Source organism: Sus scrofa, chromosome 7 (assembly GCF_000003025.6).
Source record: "Sus scrofa isolate TJ Tabasco breed Duroc chromosome 7, Sscrofa11.1, whole genome shotgun sequence".
In the NCBI taxonomy this organism is placed as follows: Eukaryota; Metazoa; Chordata; class Mammalia; order Artiodactyla; family Suidae; genus Sus; species Sus scrofa.
Window position 1 is genome coordinate 13,357,362 of NC_010449.5, and position 20,028 is coordinate 13,377,389.

The 20,028-nt window shown below is 40.1% G+C and overlaps 1 pseudogene; it reads right to left on the reverse strand.

The window, feature by feature from the left end:
- Nucleotides 8,192-9,882, reverse strand: LOC110261704 (annotated as a pseudogene).

The window sequence follows — 20,028 nt, forward strand, 5'->3', positions numbered from 1 at the left end:
ATTAATTATTAAATGTCATTCACAATATCACAGAGGTTTTTTTTAATTAAAATTCAATGAGAAAAAAATTCAATTAGCAGTTTCCCACAAGATCAGGAATTCATTTGGGGAACTAATCAGAAGGTACGCATTTAAAATGTTATTTTTAATAACTCGGTGGCCTCATTTTTTTAACTCATAAGTCAATAAGCATAATGGGAAGTCTTCCCATGAAGATAACAGTTCTGTAGATTTGTTTGGGAAGACTGTACTTTCCTGCTTATGGTCCCTATGGGGCATAATCGTGCCCACACATGATGAATGGTACCCATCCCTCGCAGGAGCGAGCTAATGACACCTGTTCCCCAGCAGCCTGCACTGCATGCAGCTGATAGTATAACACCCCCTGCTGCAGCTTAAAAGCTATAGAGAAAATATCAGAGTTAGGCAGAGTTAAGTCAGTTCCAGGAGAGTAACTGCCTTCTGCAATCAAGCGTGATGAAATCTATGATCCCGGGGTTCCCATCGTGGCTCAGTATCCACAAACCTACCTCAGTATCCCTGAGGGTTCGGGTTTTATCCCTGGCCTCACTCAATGGGTTGGGGATCTGGTGTTGCCGTGAGCTGTGGTGTAGGTCACAGATGCAGCTCAGTTCCTGCGTTGCTGGCACCTGAAGGTCAGATTCGACCCCTAGCCTGGGAACTTCCATATGCCGCACGTACTGCCCTAAAAAGCAAAAATAATAATAGTAATAATAATAATAGCTATAGATATATGATCCTAGAGTACCCTGGGGGCCTAGAAGTTAAGGATCCAGTGTTATCACTGCTGTGGTGTGGGTTCCATCCCTGACCTGGGAACTTCCACATGCCGTGGGCGTGTGGAAAAAAATCTATGATCCTTTGTGGATATTACAGACATTGTTATTTCGTAGAAGCCATGTCTAATATGTATCTTCAGGAAAATGACATAAATGAATGGCAATATGAAGTAAAGTAGGTGTAAGTTATATGTATTCTCCATATCCTGGGATAGAGAAAAACTGGATAATATACCCAGGAGTTTCCTCCACCATTATGACTCTCATTTCTTTAGCTCTGACTGTAATGGCAAACTCAAACATATTTTTATATTTATCTGGCTAATCTAAGCAAAAAGAAATTAATTGTATAGGCCTATTGAAAAAGAAATAATATTTGAAAACCTAAGATAGCCAAATCCCCTGTCCAAACTAACTGAATAAGTGGTTGGTACTTCATGCTTAATCACAGCTAATATGCAATCCTCTGGAGAATTTAAAGAGAATATTTTCATGTAAGCCCATTTGGTGGATATGGAACTCGAGATGTCCCATCATTACCACCTAAAATCTGGTTCCCTCCACAGTTAGCAAAATGTTCTCTCCTATGTTAGCATCTAAAATAATTACATCACCAATGTGGCCTACATTTTGCAGGCTGTTTCTACCAACTGGCTAGACAACTATTTTCTCAAATTAATTTCATACTCCATAGTTTACAGAAATAAGTCCCTCTTCAACATCCACCAGACAGAATATATTTCCAATAGGACCCCAGGGGGAAAAAAGCTCAGACTTCATTAACACTTCAGAAAAGGAATCAGAGAGCTTTGGCATGGGAATCAGAAGAGCTGGTTTCCATTCTGGATCTGCCACTAACCAGAGATATGCCCATTTGACAAATACCTGTGACACTTTTAAAGACATGTAATTCTGGAGTTTCCATTGTGGCTCAGCGGTAACAAACCTGACTGGTATCCATGAGGACTCCAGTTCCATCCCGGGCCCCACTCAATGGGTTAAGGCTCCGGCAGTGCTGTGAGCCTCAGCGTAGCTTGGAGACATGGATCAGATGTGGCGTTGCTGTGACTATGGCTTAGGTCATCAGCTGCAGCTCTGATTAGACCCCTAGGCTGGGAACTTCCATAGGCAGTGTCAAAAAAAAAATTAAATTAAAATTAAAAACAAAAAAGAGCAGCAGAGACAGAAGCAAATCAATGCATTTCGTGTTCATTTGTACCAACACTTGAGAGTTCATAAATATCTGTTCTTTGACGTTCAGAATAGTTTTGCACGGCTGAGTGGATCCAGGCCGATCCTCCCTCCCTTGACCTTTCTGCGCGTTGATACACTTTCCAGCTTCGCACAACGGGCGCGCTCTCTCTGGCCTCTTTCCTCCCTTATGTCACAGTCATTTTCCTCACACACGCTACCAATGTTCGGCTTTTTATTGCATGCTCTCCATACCTAAAAAGCTTTCCCCTCACCTCCAATTCTCATATTTCCCAAGTCAACTCGAATCCTAACCTAAACCTAAAATAGTCCATTCTTTTAATGGAATTTCCTGGGCACCGTATGTGTAGGTACATGTGACTCAGAGCTCTTCCATATACATTACGGGGAGCCAGTCCGTGGTCCTTGGTGTGTGTTAGTGTAAGTCGGAGAAGACAGCATGGATGATTTTTAAGATGCTCGGGTTCTGCAGTCGGCTTTGGAGAGTGTGCTGGAGAGCTTAGCTTTGGAAATTCCTCCACCTACTGGCTGCCTGAAGTCGCTTTGCGCTCTACGGTGTTGTGCCTTGAGTCTGCCTATTTTCAAGAATAGCACGTACCTTAGGCGAAGGCTGACACATTGATAAATCATTTTGAATTCCTAAACGAAAAAGTTCTATGATGAAGAAAGTGTATTCTTACGCTGTACAATATTTAAAAGCAGATGATAAATTTCTTAATGCTGCTTGGCGACCACTGGAGGGCAGAAAAGCATCATAAAACAATTCCCTCCAAGTTTGGCTAGAGAAGGAAAGGAGGCCTTGCATGTGAATTTCTAGAAGTTAGAAATAAAATTTTTTTCTACATTTAATCCTTCATGTGGTGCATTGAACATATTTTCAGATGAAATCTCTGGTGGTGGTGACACTTTTTTTTTTCCAAATTGTTTTCTGTCAGTATATCAGGTCAAACAAACCTTTATTCTAAAGTATACTTTAAAAACCAATTTGCCATCAGGAGGTGGGTTGGTCAAATACTACTACTAGAAATAATTGAAATGGAGTTCCTATCGGGGCTCAGCATCCATGAGAACGCGGGTTTGATCTCTGGCTTCGCTCAGTGGGTTAAAGATCCAGTGTTCTGATTGGACCCCTAGCCTGGGAACCTCCATATGTCTCGGTGCAGCCCCAAAAGACAAAAAAAAGACCAAAAAGAAAAAAAAAGAAAAAGAAAAGTTGAAATATGTTGATTAAACTCTCACTAAAAATTAGATAAGTCATTACCAAAACAGCAGTTTCATGGCTGCCGGGTTGTTAGGAATCCTTTCAGTTATCCTCACGCAACATGGATCCAATCATGGTTTAAATTATTAGCTTCTTCCCTGACAACTTCTCTTCCAAAAGAAGATGAGGCTGTAATTACTATCTCTACTTCCTCACCTTCCATGACCTCTTCAATCAGCCTTTTACCCTTCATCCCAAGAAGCTACTCAGGTAAAGCCATGGGTGACCTCTCAATAGGTGAATCCAATTCATGTTCTTTAGTTAGATGGCTCATAATCCAGCACTTGCCAACTTATACCTAAGAGGAATTTCACAGGCTATCACAGCTTCTGAAATTAAAGGAGGATGTAAGTAGCAAGAGCTAATCAACAATCTTTTTTAGGGATCTCCAGTGGCATTAAATTTATGCCGTCTCTGGATCACTAGATTCAAGTTCCCAAGACCCAGGTAAGCGCATCCAATTAGCTGAGCATGGGTCGCACACCCTTCCCATGGCTTAGAATGACAGAGCAGAATGTCCTGAAAGCCCTACCATAGCTTGAGAAAAGGGGCTTTTAAAGACTCCTCAGAGATCATTAGGGTGCAGGCAGAACTGACAACCAAACCACCAGTGCTTAGTACTCCTGAAATGACTGCAGCCAGACCTAAGATAATGAGGAGCTGAATGCCCCAGTGGCAAATAGCTCCCTGCCAACAAAAGAGCATTCATATCACTGGACTCTGACCTGGGCACTGGTTGGTAACCAAAGACGCGGAATGCTTCCAAGACTGTACAATATCCATATTTTATGACTCATCTCCAAGGGAGTTTGTTGAAAGTGAATACTTGCAAAAAGCCATAAACAGTGATGCAGACTTTCCTCCACCTCTTGGAAAATGCTGCAGGAGAGTACTTGTGAGCTGTTTGGTTCCCTGACAAGGAGAAAAACAGAATATGAACAAGTTTGGAATCCCACTCTGAATTACTATTTTGGAGTTGTAAGTAGCAGAAACAAAGGAAAAAGAAATGTCTTAGCTTGAGCAACTCTAAAATTCAAGATGGTAGTTTCAGACATAGCTGGATCCAAGAGAAAAACATATCACAAGTGCTTTCTCTGTTTCTCCATCTCTCAGTTGCACTTTTCTCTATGTCAGTTTCGCTTTCAGGCAAGGTCAATTCATGTAGTATCAAAAATGGTCACCAGCAGCTATAGGTTCATATCGTCCTTGCATGTAGCTAGCAGTTTCTTGAACCATGGGTATCTTCTTTCAGATGCCAAAATCCCAGAGATGACTATGCAGCCCACCTCAGATCACTTTCCTAACCCTGAGCCTGTGGCTCTTAGGGAATAGAATATTCTCACATGCCCGTAGTAGAGTCGGAGGGCTCCATTGGTCTCATCTGAATCATATAGATTAGCCAGAGATGCTGCAGAGCAAAAAAAATAAGTGCAAATCCTTGGAGAAACTTGTGAACAGTCTTCTTAGACTGATGCATATCTAACCACTTCCACTCACTGTTCAAGATTCAAGTCCTGGAGTTCCCATCGTGGCGCAGTGGTTAACGAATCCGACTAGGAACCATGAGGTTGCGGGTTCGATCCCTGCCCTTGCTCAGTGGGTTAATGATCCGGCGTTGCCGTGAGCTGTGGTGTAGGTTGCAGACGCGGCTCGGATCCCTAGTTGCTGTGGCTCCAGCGTAGGCTGGCAGCTACAGCTCCGATTGGACCCCTAGCCTGGGAACCTCCATATGCCGCAGGAGCGGCCCAAAGAAATAGCAAAAAGACCAAAAAAAAAAAAAAAAAAAAAAAAGATTCAAGTCCTATTGAGACAAAAATCTGATTAGCCCAGTTGCAAGGAGGAGAGGGTGGATTGGTGGAAATGTGTTTGTTGGACAGACCTACTCTTACAAGAATTGAAAGGATGCGGAAGGGATCCAAAAGTAATCCAAAGCAGAAGCCCAGTGCTGTTGCTGGAGGGAAAAAGGATCTTGGGCAGTAAAAAAATAAAATAAAATTGAATGGGTATAAAGTTTCGGTTGTGTGAGATGAATGAGTTCTAGAGATTTGCTATACAACTTGGTGCCTATAGTTAATATCATATTATACACTTACAGCATTAAGAGGTTAGATCTCACATTAAGTATTCTTCTCTCTCCCTCTCTCTCTCTTTCTCACACACACACACACACAAACACACACACAAGCTGTCAGTATACAAACACTAGCTCTTCTCTCCCTCTGCTCCCAAACCTCTGAGGTCAGAGTAAGAAGGGTTAGATAAAGATAAGCCAACTTTCTGAGATCCTGTTACTTATTAACTGAAGATAGCAAACGTGTTTAAAGAAAAAAATGTCTAGTTTGGACCCGAAATTTAAAACATCTAATAACAATTACAGAAAAAGAAATAGAATGTCCCCCTTGACACTTTATGCATATAACTCTGTGCTGCCTTCTAATGCAGGTGTGTTATTGAGGTTTCCACATGCATGTTCTGTAAGGAGACCTGGTCACCTTGGCTGGGGGTAGTTTTTTCCAGCATTGATCACACAAGGAAGAGGAGGATTTGCAGGACCCAGGAAAGATATCAGAGGCGCTCTCTTTCTCTTGACTGATGATCTGGATTTAGAAGAAATCTGTCTATAACTATGTAGGCAATGAATTGGAGCAGGTCAAGATTAGAGAACCCTGGAGCCTAGGAGACCAGTGGTGCTGTAGGTGGTATTGCAGCTGAATAGATTAAAATTGACGATGATGTGCTCGGGTATAATAGAGACAGAGAGATGAATTCATTGGAGAATTCCAAAACATGTTCTTTTAAGTAGTAAAATCCCACAGTTCAAACACCTTCTTACCCTTTTCCTTATAACCTCGTTTCCATTCCCCTCGATAGGCAACCATGTTATTTCATATCTGTCCTTCCAGAAGTTTTATCAACATATGAATAGTTCTTGCATTATATAGATATTTTGTTCCTTTCTTATCCTACACAAATGACAGCACACCAGGCATGGTATTCTGCACCTTGTTTTTGCAGCTTAACTGGAGATAACAATATAATTTATCTGGGAGATAAGTGCATGAAGAGTTTCCTCGTTTTTCTTATAGCCACATCGCATTGTGTGGTATAGCTACACCACGATAGATTTTATCAGTTCCCATTGATGGAATTTAGTTTCCAATCGATAATGCTGCAACTTTGTACATAAGCCATTTTGTCTGCATGCAAATAACTGCAGGGTACACTGCTACATGGGAAAATGCTGGGTCAGAGGGTATACACATTTCTAATTGTGACCAATATTGTTCAACTGTCCTACCTCAAGTTTGTACCAACTTATACTGCCAACAAACTTCAGCGTGCATCAGGACCAGCTGGAAAGTCTTTGATTCAGAAGATCTGGTGTGGGACCCTAGAATTTGCATTTCTAACAGGTTCCCAGGTGGTGTGTCTACTGTTTGCTAGTCCAGGAACCAGACTCTGAAAACCACTGCCATAAAGTGACTTGGCTTCCACCGCATCATGGACCTGTTCCCTCAAGTCAGCAATGTCTTCTTCAACTTTGTGGGCTTTTCTTCATCTCCACTTTCCTTGACTTTCCGCCATATTTGAATCTGCTTTTTGTGTCTTCTATTCTCACTTGACTCTGTTAGGGTTCTTTCCCATTGTCTTGTTTTTTTCAGTGACTTCCCTGTCCCCTTAACTGATCCAGGCTCCATGTACTGACCCACAAATTTTCACCTATAGAAAGCTCACTCCTTCTAAAGACTAGGAATACAGAGAGAATGTAAAGGCTGGAGCAGATCCTAACCAGAGAGCTTGCGTTGCTGAGACAATACAGATCCTGATGACATTATTTGAACCCTCTATGTAGCCACACCTGAGGTCAGCCCCTCCCTTCACTTTTCCTTCCTCTCTCCCGTCCTCCCTTCCTTCCCATCTCTTTGTCTTTCTTTGTCATGAAAGTAATAGATACACAAAGTTTTTTTTAAAAAAATCAAGCAGTAAGAGAAAATTGGAAATTCTGCCCCATCTTTCCCACTCTGGGCCTTCTTCCTGCTCCCTGGAAGCAAGCTCATTGCCGTGAGGGAATGAACTGCATAACCCTTGTAGGTGTATTCACAACGCAGACATTATTTTCTTAGAGATGGCAGTGTTTTGGGTTTTGCTTTTGCAAAATCAAGATATTAAAATACTTTCCTGACAGTTTTCTGTGTCTTAGAGAAGGCGAGCCTTCCTTTAATTTCCACAAAGGTAACCCTATGTACTGTCCATTCTTTTATTTTTTATTTTTTTGCCCTGCATTCAGCATGTGGAAGTTCCTCAGACAAGGACTGAACCCACACCACAGCAGTGACCCAAGCCGCTGCAATGACAATGCTGGATCCTTAACCCACTGCACTACAAGAGAACTCCAAACTTTCCATTCTTTAGCGCTTTCATCTGACACTGGCTTCCATATTTCTAAATAATACGTTTACTTTGCCTTTTATATATCAGTTTTAGCATCTATTGGCCTCTTAATACAGGAAATCAGCATTTAGCTGATTTATCCCTTCCCCCACTTCCTCTTTCCCATCCTCTGAAAGTAAACACATCACAAATTTTTAGTTAAAATGATAGTATTGATATTGTTATGACTCTGTAGATATCATTCAATGAATAGCCAAGTAGGAATCATGATTAATGTTTCCTTTCCTTTCCTGAGCCTTTTTTTTGTTTGTTTGTTTGGTTTTTGTTTTTTTAGGGCCAAACCCTCGGCATAAGGAAGTTCCCAGGCTAGGAGCTGAAATCAGAGCTGCATCTGCAACCTACACCCCAGCTCATGGCAACACCAGATCCTTAACCCACTGAGCGATGCCAGGGATCGAACCTGTGTCCTCATAGATACTAACTAGCTGGGTTCCTAACATATTGAGCCACAATGGGAGGCCCCTCTTGAGCCTTTTTTTTTTTTTCTTTTCTCTTTTTTAAAATTATTTTCTGTTAGCTTTATTTCCATCTTCTGTTTAACAGTCTGTAGAACACTTTAAGACACCCCCCTCCCCCAGTGGTTGTTCCTCCCCATCCAGTGGCCTCCGTGGTGAGAGCTGCAGACCAGTCTTCCTTCAGTGGCCAGCTGAGTGCTCTAGTCCTCAGCAGGGAATTGCTGGACAGGCACAGAGGGCATCTGTGTGCCTTCAGACCAGTCTGTGACTGGCTTGAGTAGCAGTCTACCAGGAGCTGGAGCCATCCTTTCATCCTGAAATTCTCCCTTGGTCCCAGCCTTTTCAGCTGCAGCCTGCTCTTTCTGTTCAATCTCCTCAGGATCCTTGTAGCAGTAGAGGTCAGGCGCGACCTTCCAAGGATGGTCACAGGCGATGGTGTCCCACGTGGGCAGAATTTCCTGGACCAGCATCCACCACTGGCTGGGTGAGTGTCCTTGTGGTTGCATGGGATGGCACTGTCCACATAGCACAGAGGAGTGTCCATTATACATAAGATGCTCTGTGAGAGGCTGGTGGTCAGCCCTAGGATCAGTCACTACTAGAAGTCAGAAAGCCCCTGGGATCTGGCCAGGGAAGGTCCCAGGAGAGAAGGAGTGGCTCCAGCGGCAGCAGTGGGCATACTGGCCAGCGTTCCTGCAGTATTTCATGAGATACTGACATCGGCAGGGTTTTCAATGTTAACAATAGCAAAAGCTGCCAGAAGAAGGTTCTCCCAGGTTCTCTTCTCATTTGTGATGTGGATGCTATCACTTTTGGTAGATACGAAACTGTGGGTCATCACTAGTTAATTACGTTTCACCTACCTTCACTAACCAAGTTTATTTGAATTGCATGTCCTTCAAGCAGCACCTAGCCCAAATAATGAGATTGTTTGCCAGAGTTGTTTTCAAGGAAGTTGGAGTCAGCTGAGTCTAGTTCCATCTGAGCTGATTCAGGCTGCTTAGGACCGCCTAGCCTCCAACTGGGCATGCGCCAGTGTCCATTTGCTGACCTTTTGACTTTAGAAGGCTGCAGACTCCGCCCCGGATTATGCTAAGTGCCTCCTTATTTGAATGTGCGGAGGCCTGTAGCTTATTACTACGCCTGCGCAAAACGATGATTACGCACTCTTCCAATCACTTCTCTCCACGCTCCCCACACCCCCAGGCCTCAAACCGCCTCCCTCTTTAGTCTTTATCCCAAACTTCCAGCCTCTCCCCTTCAGGGAGATGGGTTTGAGGTTTGTCCTCCTATATCCTCGCGCGGCTGCAAACTGCACTGTCTCAGCCTTTCGGCTTGCTGTGCATCCCTCCAAAAGAACCTGGTCCGTAAGAGAGGTGCTGTTCCTTTTGGAAGTCAGTTGATGCTACCTAGGTAAGGTTCCGGCTGTAAAGAATTTGAGGACACCCTTCGCCTTCATTTAAAGAATATCAGGGGCTCTGGACGTTGTGAAAATTTCCTTTTGATTTATTATGGGAACTTAGAACAAAGCCACATGGACCCCTTTCTGGGTTAACACAGAAAATCTTGCTTTTCCTGGTATTAATGATTGCCTTTCTTTTAAAAATTTGTTTTTCCCTATACCTACCCAACTGTTTTTTTTAATTGGCAAATGCTCGTCAGTGTTATTCTCCACAACTCATATTTATAGATTTCATAGTTGTGTTGGGGACTTCTTTCCCTAAGTCTCTCTATTCTTATTTTTGCATACTAATAAGTTTATATGTTAATAGGTTTCAGAATCGACTGATAAAGAAAAAATTCAGGGATGAGGAGTTACTATTCAGCATACAGACTTTTATTTAATCAGCTTCCCATAAGCCCTGTGCTCCACTTCCACTTTCCAAAGTACCCTATACCTCCAAGTTCTGAGCCCCTCCTCCTCAAATCAGTGACCTTCTGTCTTGCAAAATTACATCCTGTGTTTCATTTTGATGGATGTTTTGGAAAGAAAATGAGGGCATGTGGTCAAATCATGATGCTTTTCCAGACTCAAATTCATTTAACTCGGGACCTAGACCCTTTCGGGATCCACTTTTCTCAGTCATTTCTCTTTGCATCTCAATTCTTGCTTTGGAGTTCCATTTCCCTCTTTCTAAAGTATATCCTTTAGAGTTTGGGTGTGTGCGTGAAAAATGCTCCATTTTTGACCCTTTGGTTAACATCTTCTTGGTTTATCACAGGTGAACATCCTTGTATTCACTTCCCAAATTAATTGTCAGCCACACCAGAAGCCTGTCTATGCTCCATTCAAGTTACAAACCCCTCCCTCCCCCAAATGTCATCACTATCCTGACTTTGATATCACCAGTGTAAAAATTGTCTTTAAGTGTATCTCTAGACACTATAGTTTACTGTACTCTCATCTTATTTGATGTCTTTTTTACATTTATTTTGACATAGTTGACTTACTATAGTGTTCATTTCTTCTGTACAATGAAGTGATTTGCATATATAAATATATATGTACATTCTTTTTCATATCATTTTCCATTATGGTTAATCACAGGATGTTGAATATAGTTCTCTGTGCTGTACAGTAGGACCTTGTTGTTTATCCATTCTATATATAATAGTTTGTGTCTGCTAACTTCAAACTCGACTCCATCCCTCCCCCTTGGCAACCAGAAGTCTGTTCTCTATGTCTGTGAGTTTGTTTCTGTTTCATAGATAAGTCATTTGTGTCATATTTCAGATTCCACTATGTGATAGCAAATAGTGTTTGACTTTTCTGGCTTATTTCACTTAGTATGATAATTTCTAGCTCCTTGGATATTGCTGCTAATTGCATTTTTTCATTCTTTTCTGTGGCTAAGTAGTATTCCATTGTATATATGTACCACATGTTCTTTCTTCATTCATCTGTCAATGGATACTTAGGTTGTTTCCATGTCTTGCTATTGTGAATAGTGCTTATAGAAGTGCATAGGAGTGCATGTATCTTTTTGAATTACAGTTTTTTTCTGAATATATGCCCAGGAGTGGGATTGCTGGATCATATGGCAACTCTATTTTTAGTTTTTTAAGGAACCCCCATACTGTTCTCCATAGTGGCTGTGCCAATTTATGTTCCCACCAAAAGTGTAGAAGGGTTCCCTTTTCTCCCCACCCTCTCTAGCATCTGTTATTTGTAGGCTTTTTAAGTGTGGCCATTCTGACTGGTGTGAAGTGCTATCCCGTTGTAGTTTTGATTTGCACTTATCTAATAATTAGCAATGTTGAGCATCCTTTCATGTTTTTGTTGGCCATCTGTTATGTCTTCTTTGGAGAAATGTCTGTTTAAGTCTTTTGCCCATTTTTCAATTGGGTGGGTTTTTTTTTGTTTTGTTACTGAGTTGTATGTGCTATTAGTATGTTTTAGAAATTAAGCCCTTGTCAGTCACATCATTTGCAAACATTTTCTCCCAGTCCATATGTTGTCTTCATTTTGTTGATGGTTTCCTTTGTTGTACAAAAGCTTATAAGTTTGATTAGGTCCTTTTTTTTTTTTTTTGCTCTTATTTCTATTGCCTTGAGAAATTGACCTAAAAAAACATTGGTATGATTTATGTCAGAGAATGTTTTAGCTATAGTCTTTTCTAGGAGTTTTATGGTGTCACATCTTATATTTAAGTCTATAAGCCATTTTATTTTTGTCTATGGTGTGAGGGTATGTCCAAACTTCATTGATTTACATGTGTTTGCTCAACTTTCCCAGCACCACTTGCTGAAGAAATTTATCTTTTTCCCATTGTATATTCTTGCCTCCTTTGTCAAAGATTAATTGATTGTAGGTGTCTGGGTTTATTTCTGGACTCTCTATTTCATTTCATTAATCTATATGTCTGTTTTTGTGCCAATACAACACTGTTTTGATTACTGAAGATTTGTAGTATTGTCTGAAGTCTGGGAGGGTTATGCCTCTTTCTTTGTTCTTTTTCCTTAGGATTGTTTTGCCAGTTCTGGGTCTCTTATGGTTCCATATAAATTTTAGGATTATTTATTCTATTTTTGTGAAAAATGCCATGGGTAATTTGATAGGGATAATATTAAATCTATAGATTACTTTGGGTAGTATGGCCATTTTATTTTTTAATTTTTTTGTCTTTTGTCTTTTTAGGACCACAGCTGCCGCACATGGAGGGTCCCAGGCTAGGGGTCAAATCGGAGCTGTAGCCACCAGCCTACACCACAGCCATAGCAATGCCAGATCCAAGCCACATCTGCGACCTACACCACAGCCCATGGCAACGCTGGATCCTTACCCCCTGAGCGAGGCCAGGGATTGAACCTGCATCCTTATGGATACTAGTAGGGTTCGTTAACCACTGAGACAAGATGGGAACCCCTGTATGGCCATTTTAGCAATATTAGTTCTTTGAATCTAAGAGCATGGGATATCTTTCCATTTCTTTGTAACATCTTCAATTTCCTATATTAATGTTTTATAGTTCTTAGCATATTAAGTCTTATACCTCCTTGATCAGGTTTACTTCTAAATACTTTATTTTAAATGCAGTTTTAAAGAGCTCATTTGTTTACATTTCCCTTTCTGATATTTCATTGTTAGTATAAAGAAATGTAACTGATTTCTGTATATTAATCTTGTATCCTGCTACCTTGTGAATTTGTTTCAGTGGTAGCAGTATTTGTGTGGAGTCTTTAGGGTTTTTTATATAAAGTATCATGTTATCTGCATATAATGGCAACTTTACTTCTCCCCTTCCAAGATGGATACGTTTTATTTCTCTTATCTGATTGCTGTGGCTGGGACTCCCAATACTAATGTTGAGTAGAAGTAGTTGAGACTGTGCATCCTTGTCTTTTTCCAGATTTTAGCGAGAAGTCTTTCAGCTTTTCACTGTGTTGAGTATTATATTGGCTGTGGGTTTATCATAAATGGTTTTTATTATGTTAAGATATGTTCCTTTCATACCTACTTTGGTGAGAGTTTTTCTCATGAGTGGATGTTGAATTTTATCAAATGCTTTTTCTGCATCTATTGAGATGATCATGTGATTTTTGTCTTTTCTTTTGTTAATGTTATATTACATTGATTACTTTGTACATGTTGAACCATCCTTTGAATTTGGGATGAATCCCACTTGGTCATGGTGTATGATCTTCTTTATGTGTTATTATATTTGGTTGGCTAAAATTTTCTTGAGAATTTTTGCATCTGTATTCATCAAAGATATTGGCCTGTAATTTTCTTTTTTTGATAGTGTCTTTGTCTGGTTTTGGTACTGGGATGATGATGACTTCATAGAATGTCTTTGGCAGTGTTCCCTCCTCTTTAGTCATTTAGATGAGTTTGAGATGGGTCAGTGTGAGTTCTTTTTCTGTTTTATAGAAATCACCTCTGAAGCTATCTGGTGCTGGCTTTTGTTTGTAGGGAGTTTTTAATCTAGTGATTGGTCTGTTCAAATTATCTATTTCTTCTTGATTCAGTTTTGGTGGGCTCTGTAGCTCCCATCGTGGCTCAGTGGTTAACGAATCCGACTAGGAACCATGAGATTGCAGGTTTGATCCCTGGCCTGGCTCAGTGGGTTAAGGATCTGGCGTTGCCATGTGCTGTGGTGTAGGTTGCAGACATGGCTCAGATCCCACGTTGCTGTGGCTCTGGCGAAGGCTGGCAGCTACAGCTCCGATTAGACCCCTAGCCTGGGAACCTCCATATGCCGTGGGTGCGGCCCTAGGAAGAAAAAAAAAAAGTCAGTTTTTGTGGGCTGTGTGTTTCTAGAAACTTAACCATTTATTCTACGTTCTTAAATTTGTTGTCATATAACTGTTCATAGTATAGTCTTACGGTTGTGTGTGTGTGTGTGTGTGTGTGTGTGTATTTCTGCAGTATTGCCTGTTATTTCTCCTTTTTCACTTCTTACTTTATTTCGGCCCTTCCATTTTTCTTCTTGGTGTGCCTGGCTAGAGGTTTGTCGATATTTTTACCCTTTCAAAGAACCAGGTCTTGATCTTACTAATTTAAAAAATATATATATTTCTTTTCTGATCTTTATTTCCTTCCTTCTTCTAACTTTAGGTTTTGTTCTTTTTCTAATTCTTTTAGGTAGTATATTAGGTTGTTAAAGACTTAATTCTTATTTTTTGAGAAAGGCTTGTATCACTATAAACTTCCCTCTAAGAACTGCTTTTGCTGCATCGCATAGATTTTGTATGGTTGTGTTTTCATTGTCATTTGTCTAAAAATATTTTTAATTTCCTCTTTGATTTATTCATTGACTCATTGTTTTTTTTTCTTTTTTTTTTAGTAGCCTGTCATTATTCTCTGTGTAATTGTTTTTTTTTTTTCCCTTGTTTCTTTTTCTTTGGTTGATTTCTAGTTTTGCGTTGTTATGGTTAGAAAAGATGCTTGAAATAACCTCTATATGCTTAAAAATCTGTTAAGGCTTTTTTTGCTCCCTGTATATGATCAATCCTAGAGAATGTTCCATGTTCACTTGAAAAAAATGTGTATTATGGGGGTATTTTGGCTGCAATGTCCTAAAAATGTCAATTAAGTCTAACTTCTATTGTATCATTAAGGATAATTTGATGTTTTTTAAGTCTCCTTTAATACAATGGTCCTCCCATTCTTTTTCTTAGAATATATCCGTTGAATTCAGCTGTCTGACTTACAGTGTCCCCTATGGTCTGGATTTTGCAGATTACACACTCATGATGTGTGCTTTCTTTCTTTTTTCAATGGCCAAACCTCCAGCATATGGAAGTACCTGGGCCAAAGATGTAATCCAAGGCAAAGCGCAGCTGCAGCCTAAGCCTCAGTAGTCAGATTCTTAACCCACTGTACCACAATGGAAACTCATCATGATATATTTCAATATGCATCTTTGTCCTCTATTTCCTGTAAATTGGCAATTGGATCCAGATGTTTGATCAAACTCAGGTTTAATCCCTTTTGTAAGACTACCCATTATTATGAATTTACATATTTAAACTTATTTAATGGGTTTCAGTCCATTCTAATTATTACCCTTGTTGAAACTCATTGTCCCATCTTTGGCCAACAGCGAGCCTCTTCAAGTTGGTTCCTGGTCCTTTGGACATGACCCTACAGAATTTAGTAGTTCTTATGCTGTCTAATATGACAAGATATTTTAGACTCATTCTACACATTTCCTGCCTCAGATAGAGAATTAACCACTTGTCTAAGAAGCCTTTGTTTCTTGAATTGGGACTTGGTATTTCAAGACCATAGTCCAGATAATAAGAATGAGCATTGCTACTGAGAAGATGCAGGAAACTAGATTGTTCATACTTATGATAATTACCCATTTTACCCCATATTACACATAAATTTTCAAGATACTATTACCACCATAAATATACTGAAAAGTTAAAATTTTGGCCAACACTTTCCCAATACATCTCTCCAGTTTTTAGTCATTTTGAACCAATATTTCAGAATGTAAAACCATCTCAGATTATACTCTTTGACTCTCTGCTCCACATCTTTGCTTGATGGGCAGTAATGAAGCTGAACTCTGTACATACTTCTCCCACGCTGGCTGGTTTAATGTTAGGCTTTATTAGTGGTGGGCACTCTTGGAGGATGGGGGCAGGGAGGCATTCGAGGAGGAAGAGGCTTCTCTTTCTGATTCTCATGTGCTTATCTCCTTGGGCTCCTCCAGAGTGTGTGGTTACTTTCAGCAGTGCCCAGTAGCCAACAACAAGTGGCAGCTTCCCCCAGCACATTGCTTTTTATGAAGCTTCAAAGAGCAGTGTGTTGCTGGCAAAGAACCTTCCTGTAAGTGGCTTCTCTGGGCACTTTGCAATGAATTCTAATAAAGCCAGCTCCCTGTGGACATTTTCTTAAGGAACTCCTGAGGATTTCTTTTTTTTTTTTTTTCCTTTTTTTTTTCTTTTTAGGGCCACACCTGCAGCATTTGGAGGTTCCCAGGCTAGGGGCTGAATGAGAGCTGCAGCTGCCTGCCTATACCACAGCTACAGCAATGCCAGGTCCAAGCTGCATCTACAGCCTACACTGCAGCTCACAGCAATTCCAGATCCTTATCCCAATGAGTGGAGCCAGGGATCAAACCTGTATCCTCATGGATACTAGTCAGGCTTGTTACCACTGAGCCACAGTGGAAACTCCTGAGAGAGGATTTCTAATGGGTTCCACTGAGGCCACAGAAGTAAGCCACAGTCATGCCCTCTCCAATAAGGAGGTGGCTGGTGGAGAGGTTGGGGGAGGGTGTTTCTTGGCCACTCTATTTCAGTCCAAAGAGTTGTGGCTGCTCCCTGTATCTACTATTCCTATATGGTAGGAGTTCTTTGTGCCTTTTACTAGCAAAAGGAAAAGAGCATTTTAGTTCTAGCCAGCTCCACTTTATTCCAATTCTATTAATAATTCTTCATAGTAAGTGTTCTCTGTTCAAATTACCGAGCAGTTTCTATCTCTTGGCTGCACTGTGACTGAAACGAACCCACATTTAGTCTTGGTTTTAGATGTAGTATTTAAAGTTTACTAACTGTCTGTTGCTGTCAGTAATTTTGGTTGCCAAAATTCATTGCCTAGTAGATTCCTCAGGAAGAACTCAAATGAATAAGATTCTGAGTTCTTTTACTTCGATAACTGTGTCAACAAATACGTATTTATACTAAGTCAGTTTTGCTGGATACAGAGTCCTTGTTTTTCACTTTCTTCTTTGAGTATTTTAAATGTTTCACCATTTTCTCCTTACATGAAGTGTTAATGTTGAAGTCTTATGGTAATCCAGTTTTCTTTCTCTCAAAATTGTTTGGCTTAAACAACCATTTTTCAAAATGCAAAGTCGAGTGGTTTTACTAGAATAAATCTTGTTCATTCTCATTGTTTTCAGCTACACAATATACTCTTTAAGTAGAGGTTTCAAACATATATATGAATATACATATAAATATATGCGAATATATATTAATAGAATATACATATTCTATTCCAGGAAAAGTTGTCTTGAATTTTACAGTGTTGTATTTGTTCTGTTAGCTAGCTCTGTTTTTTTTTTTTAAATCAGGAACTCTTTATCCATATGTTGGATCTTCTTTACCTATTTTCAGCATTTATCTTTTCTCAAACATTTCTACCTGTTTCTGTCTATCTTTTATTTTGTTTTGCTTTTTTAGGGCTACACCCATGGCATATGGAGGTTCCCAGGCTAGGGGTCGAATCAAAGGTAGAGCTGCCAGCCTACACCACAGCAACATCAGACCTGAGCTGCATCTGCAACCTGCACCACAGCTCACAGCAATGCCAGATCCTTAACCCATTGAGTGAGGCCAGGGATCAAACCCACAACCTCATGGTTCCTAGTCAGATTTTTTTCCACTGTGCCACAATGGGAACTCCTATATTTCTTTATTTAAAATCTCAAATTCTAGCTCTCTTGGTCACCATCTGTGTTTGTTTGTTCCTATGTTCCTTCTAGTTTAGTACTTTCTGAAACCACATTTTCTCTTATTTTTAATTATTTCCCAAGTTCCTTCTGAATTTTTCTTATTCTGATTTTTGTTCCACATCCTATGTAATTTTCTTTTTTTTTTTTTTTGTCTTTTGTCGTTGTTGTTGTTGTTGCTGTTGCTATTCTATGTAATTTTCTTAATACCTTTACAGTTTTGATCTGATGGGGGGACATTGACACTACTCAATTTTGTATTAGTGGTTTGATCCTATCCTCTTCCGTTTTGGGGTTTTTAGAGTTATCTGTTACCTAGTTTTGTTGAAAATGGTGTTCCATGCCTTTTTGGTTTCATTATACACAGTATTTTTTTGATGTGGTGATTCGTGGAGATTGAAAATTCATGTACAGCCATATTTCCAGAATCCATTTATTTTATTTCCTCACCAGCAGCATATGGAAGTTCCTGGGCTCGGGGTCAAACTGGAGCTGCAGCTGCTGGCCTACACCACAGCTGCAGCAATTCTGGATCTGAGCTGCATCTGCAGCCTGTGCCCCAGTTTGTGGCAATGCCAGATCCTTAACCCACTGAGTGAAGCCAGGGATGGAACCCACATCCTCATGGACACTATGTTGGGTTCTTAATCTGCTGAGCCACAACAGGAGCTCTTGTTTGTGTTATTGATGTCAGTGCTTAGCTGAGTGTGATGGAAAGGGACTAGAGTTGATCAGAATGTTGTTTGGTGCATTACATCACATCCTCATTCTTGAGTGCTGGTTTACTTGGTTATAATATTATAGGTTGTCCAGTTTCCTCACTGTACTATTATGTGTTACACTATCTTCAGCATATTTTTACTTTTGACAGTTTGGCTTCCAGTCTAAATGTCATTTCTTTCCAGTTAGGTTTTGCTTTAACTACTGTTATTTAAGATCATTTTTCTCTTGAATTTCATCATGTATATTCATGTATGTGTTATATGTATATATACATTGTTTATCCAAGACTTGATGCACTTCTTCAATCTAAAGAGTTAATATTTCTTCAATTCTAGAAAATAACTGGCCATTATTTCTTTTTTTCTCTTTTGGGATGCCTATGAAATGTACTGTTAACACTTTTTTTTTTTTTTTTTTTTTTTTTTAGGGCTGCACCCGTGGCACATGGAAGTTCCCAGGCTAGGGGTCAAATCAGAGCTACAGCTGCCTGCTTACACCACAACCACAACAATGCCACATCCGAGCTGTATCTGCAACCTACACCATAGCTCACAGCAACACCTCATCCTTAACTGACTGAGCAAGGCCAGGGATTGGACCAGCATCCTCGTGGTTAGTAGTTGGGTTTGTTTCCACTGAGCCACAACAGGAACTCCCTGTCGACACTTCTTATATAGAACCTCTGAATTTGTTGGTTACAAAAGGCAATGACTTTTTTTTTTTTTTTTTTTTTTTTTTTTGCTTAAGCCCATTAGAATTAAGTTTCTCACTGAAACACTCTTACTTTCTCAAAAGCAAGTCAGAGAAAGTTCCAGGAATCGCCTGTTTTTCTCTACTTTATTATCTATAAACTTCTGAACATTTTATGCAAGTCAGTAAATTCATTTACTTTTTCTCCCTTGAGTCAGTTACAATTGGGTTTCTGACAACTGCCACCAAGAATCTTAATATAAAGGTCTACTATGTGAGTGATAGTATACCAGGTGCTACCTCTTCAGTGGTATTCAACACACAGTCTGTGTCTCCAATAACCACAATATTTCACAATCATTCTATGTCATCTTCACTTCTTTATTCCTGCTTCTCCTGCCTTCCCAATCCAAACTTGGAATGCAAGTTTTATTGTTACAACTTCCTCACAGTTGATTTGTAAAACCACATTTGGAAGGATAACCTTTCTATCTATATGGGCTTTCTCATGTTTTGGATTCATATTGCACTGGTATTATCTTAAGTAGGTCTTCAAGTGTTTCATGAAAATGTCCCTTTAAACCAAACCCCTATATTAGCTTCCTAAGGGCTAAGGTTAAGCTTTTTTGTTTACTTCACCCACGGCATAGGGAAGTTCCAGGGCCAGGGACTGAATCCAAGCCACAGCTACGGCATCACGGGATCCTTAACCCACTGTGCCAGGCAGGGGACTGAATCTGCACTTCCCCAGTGATTCAAGCCACTGCATTCGGAATCCTTAACTCCTAAGACTTTTACTTTTATCTCCTAGAGCAAAGTCAATAATGATTCTGGGAATCCCTCTTAACAAATAGACCTACAGTATAGACCCACAGTACTAAGCCCCTGTAGATCTTTTGTATGGAACTGGGGATACAAAGACATATTTCTATCACTTAACCAACTTAAGGACATAGGAAAGTATATTAAAATATAAATACATAAGGTACCATATATAATTCAGAAGAAGAGGAAACCATGCC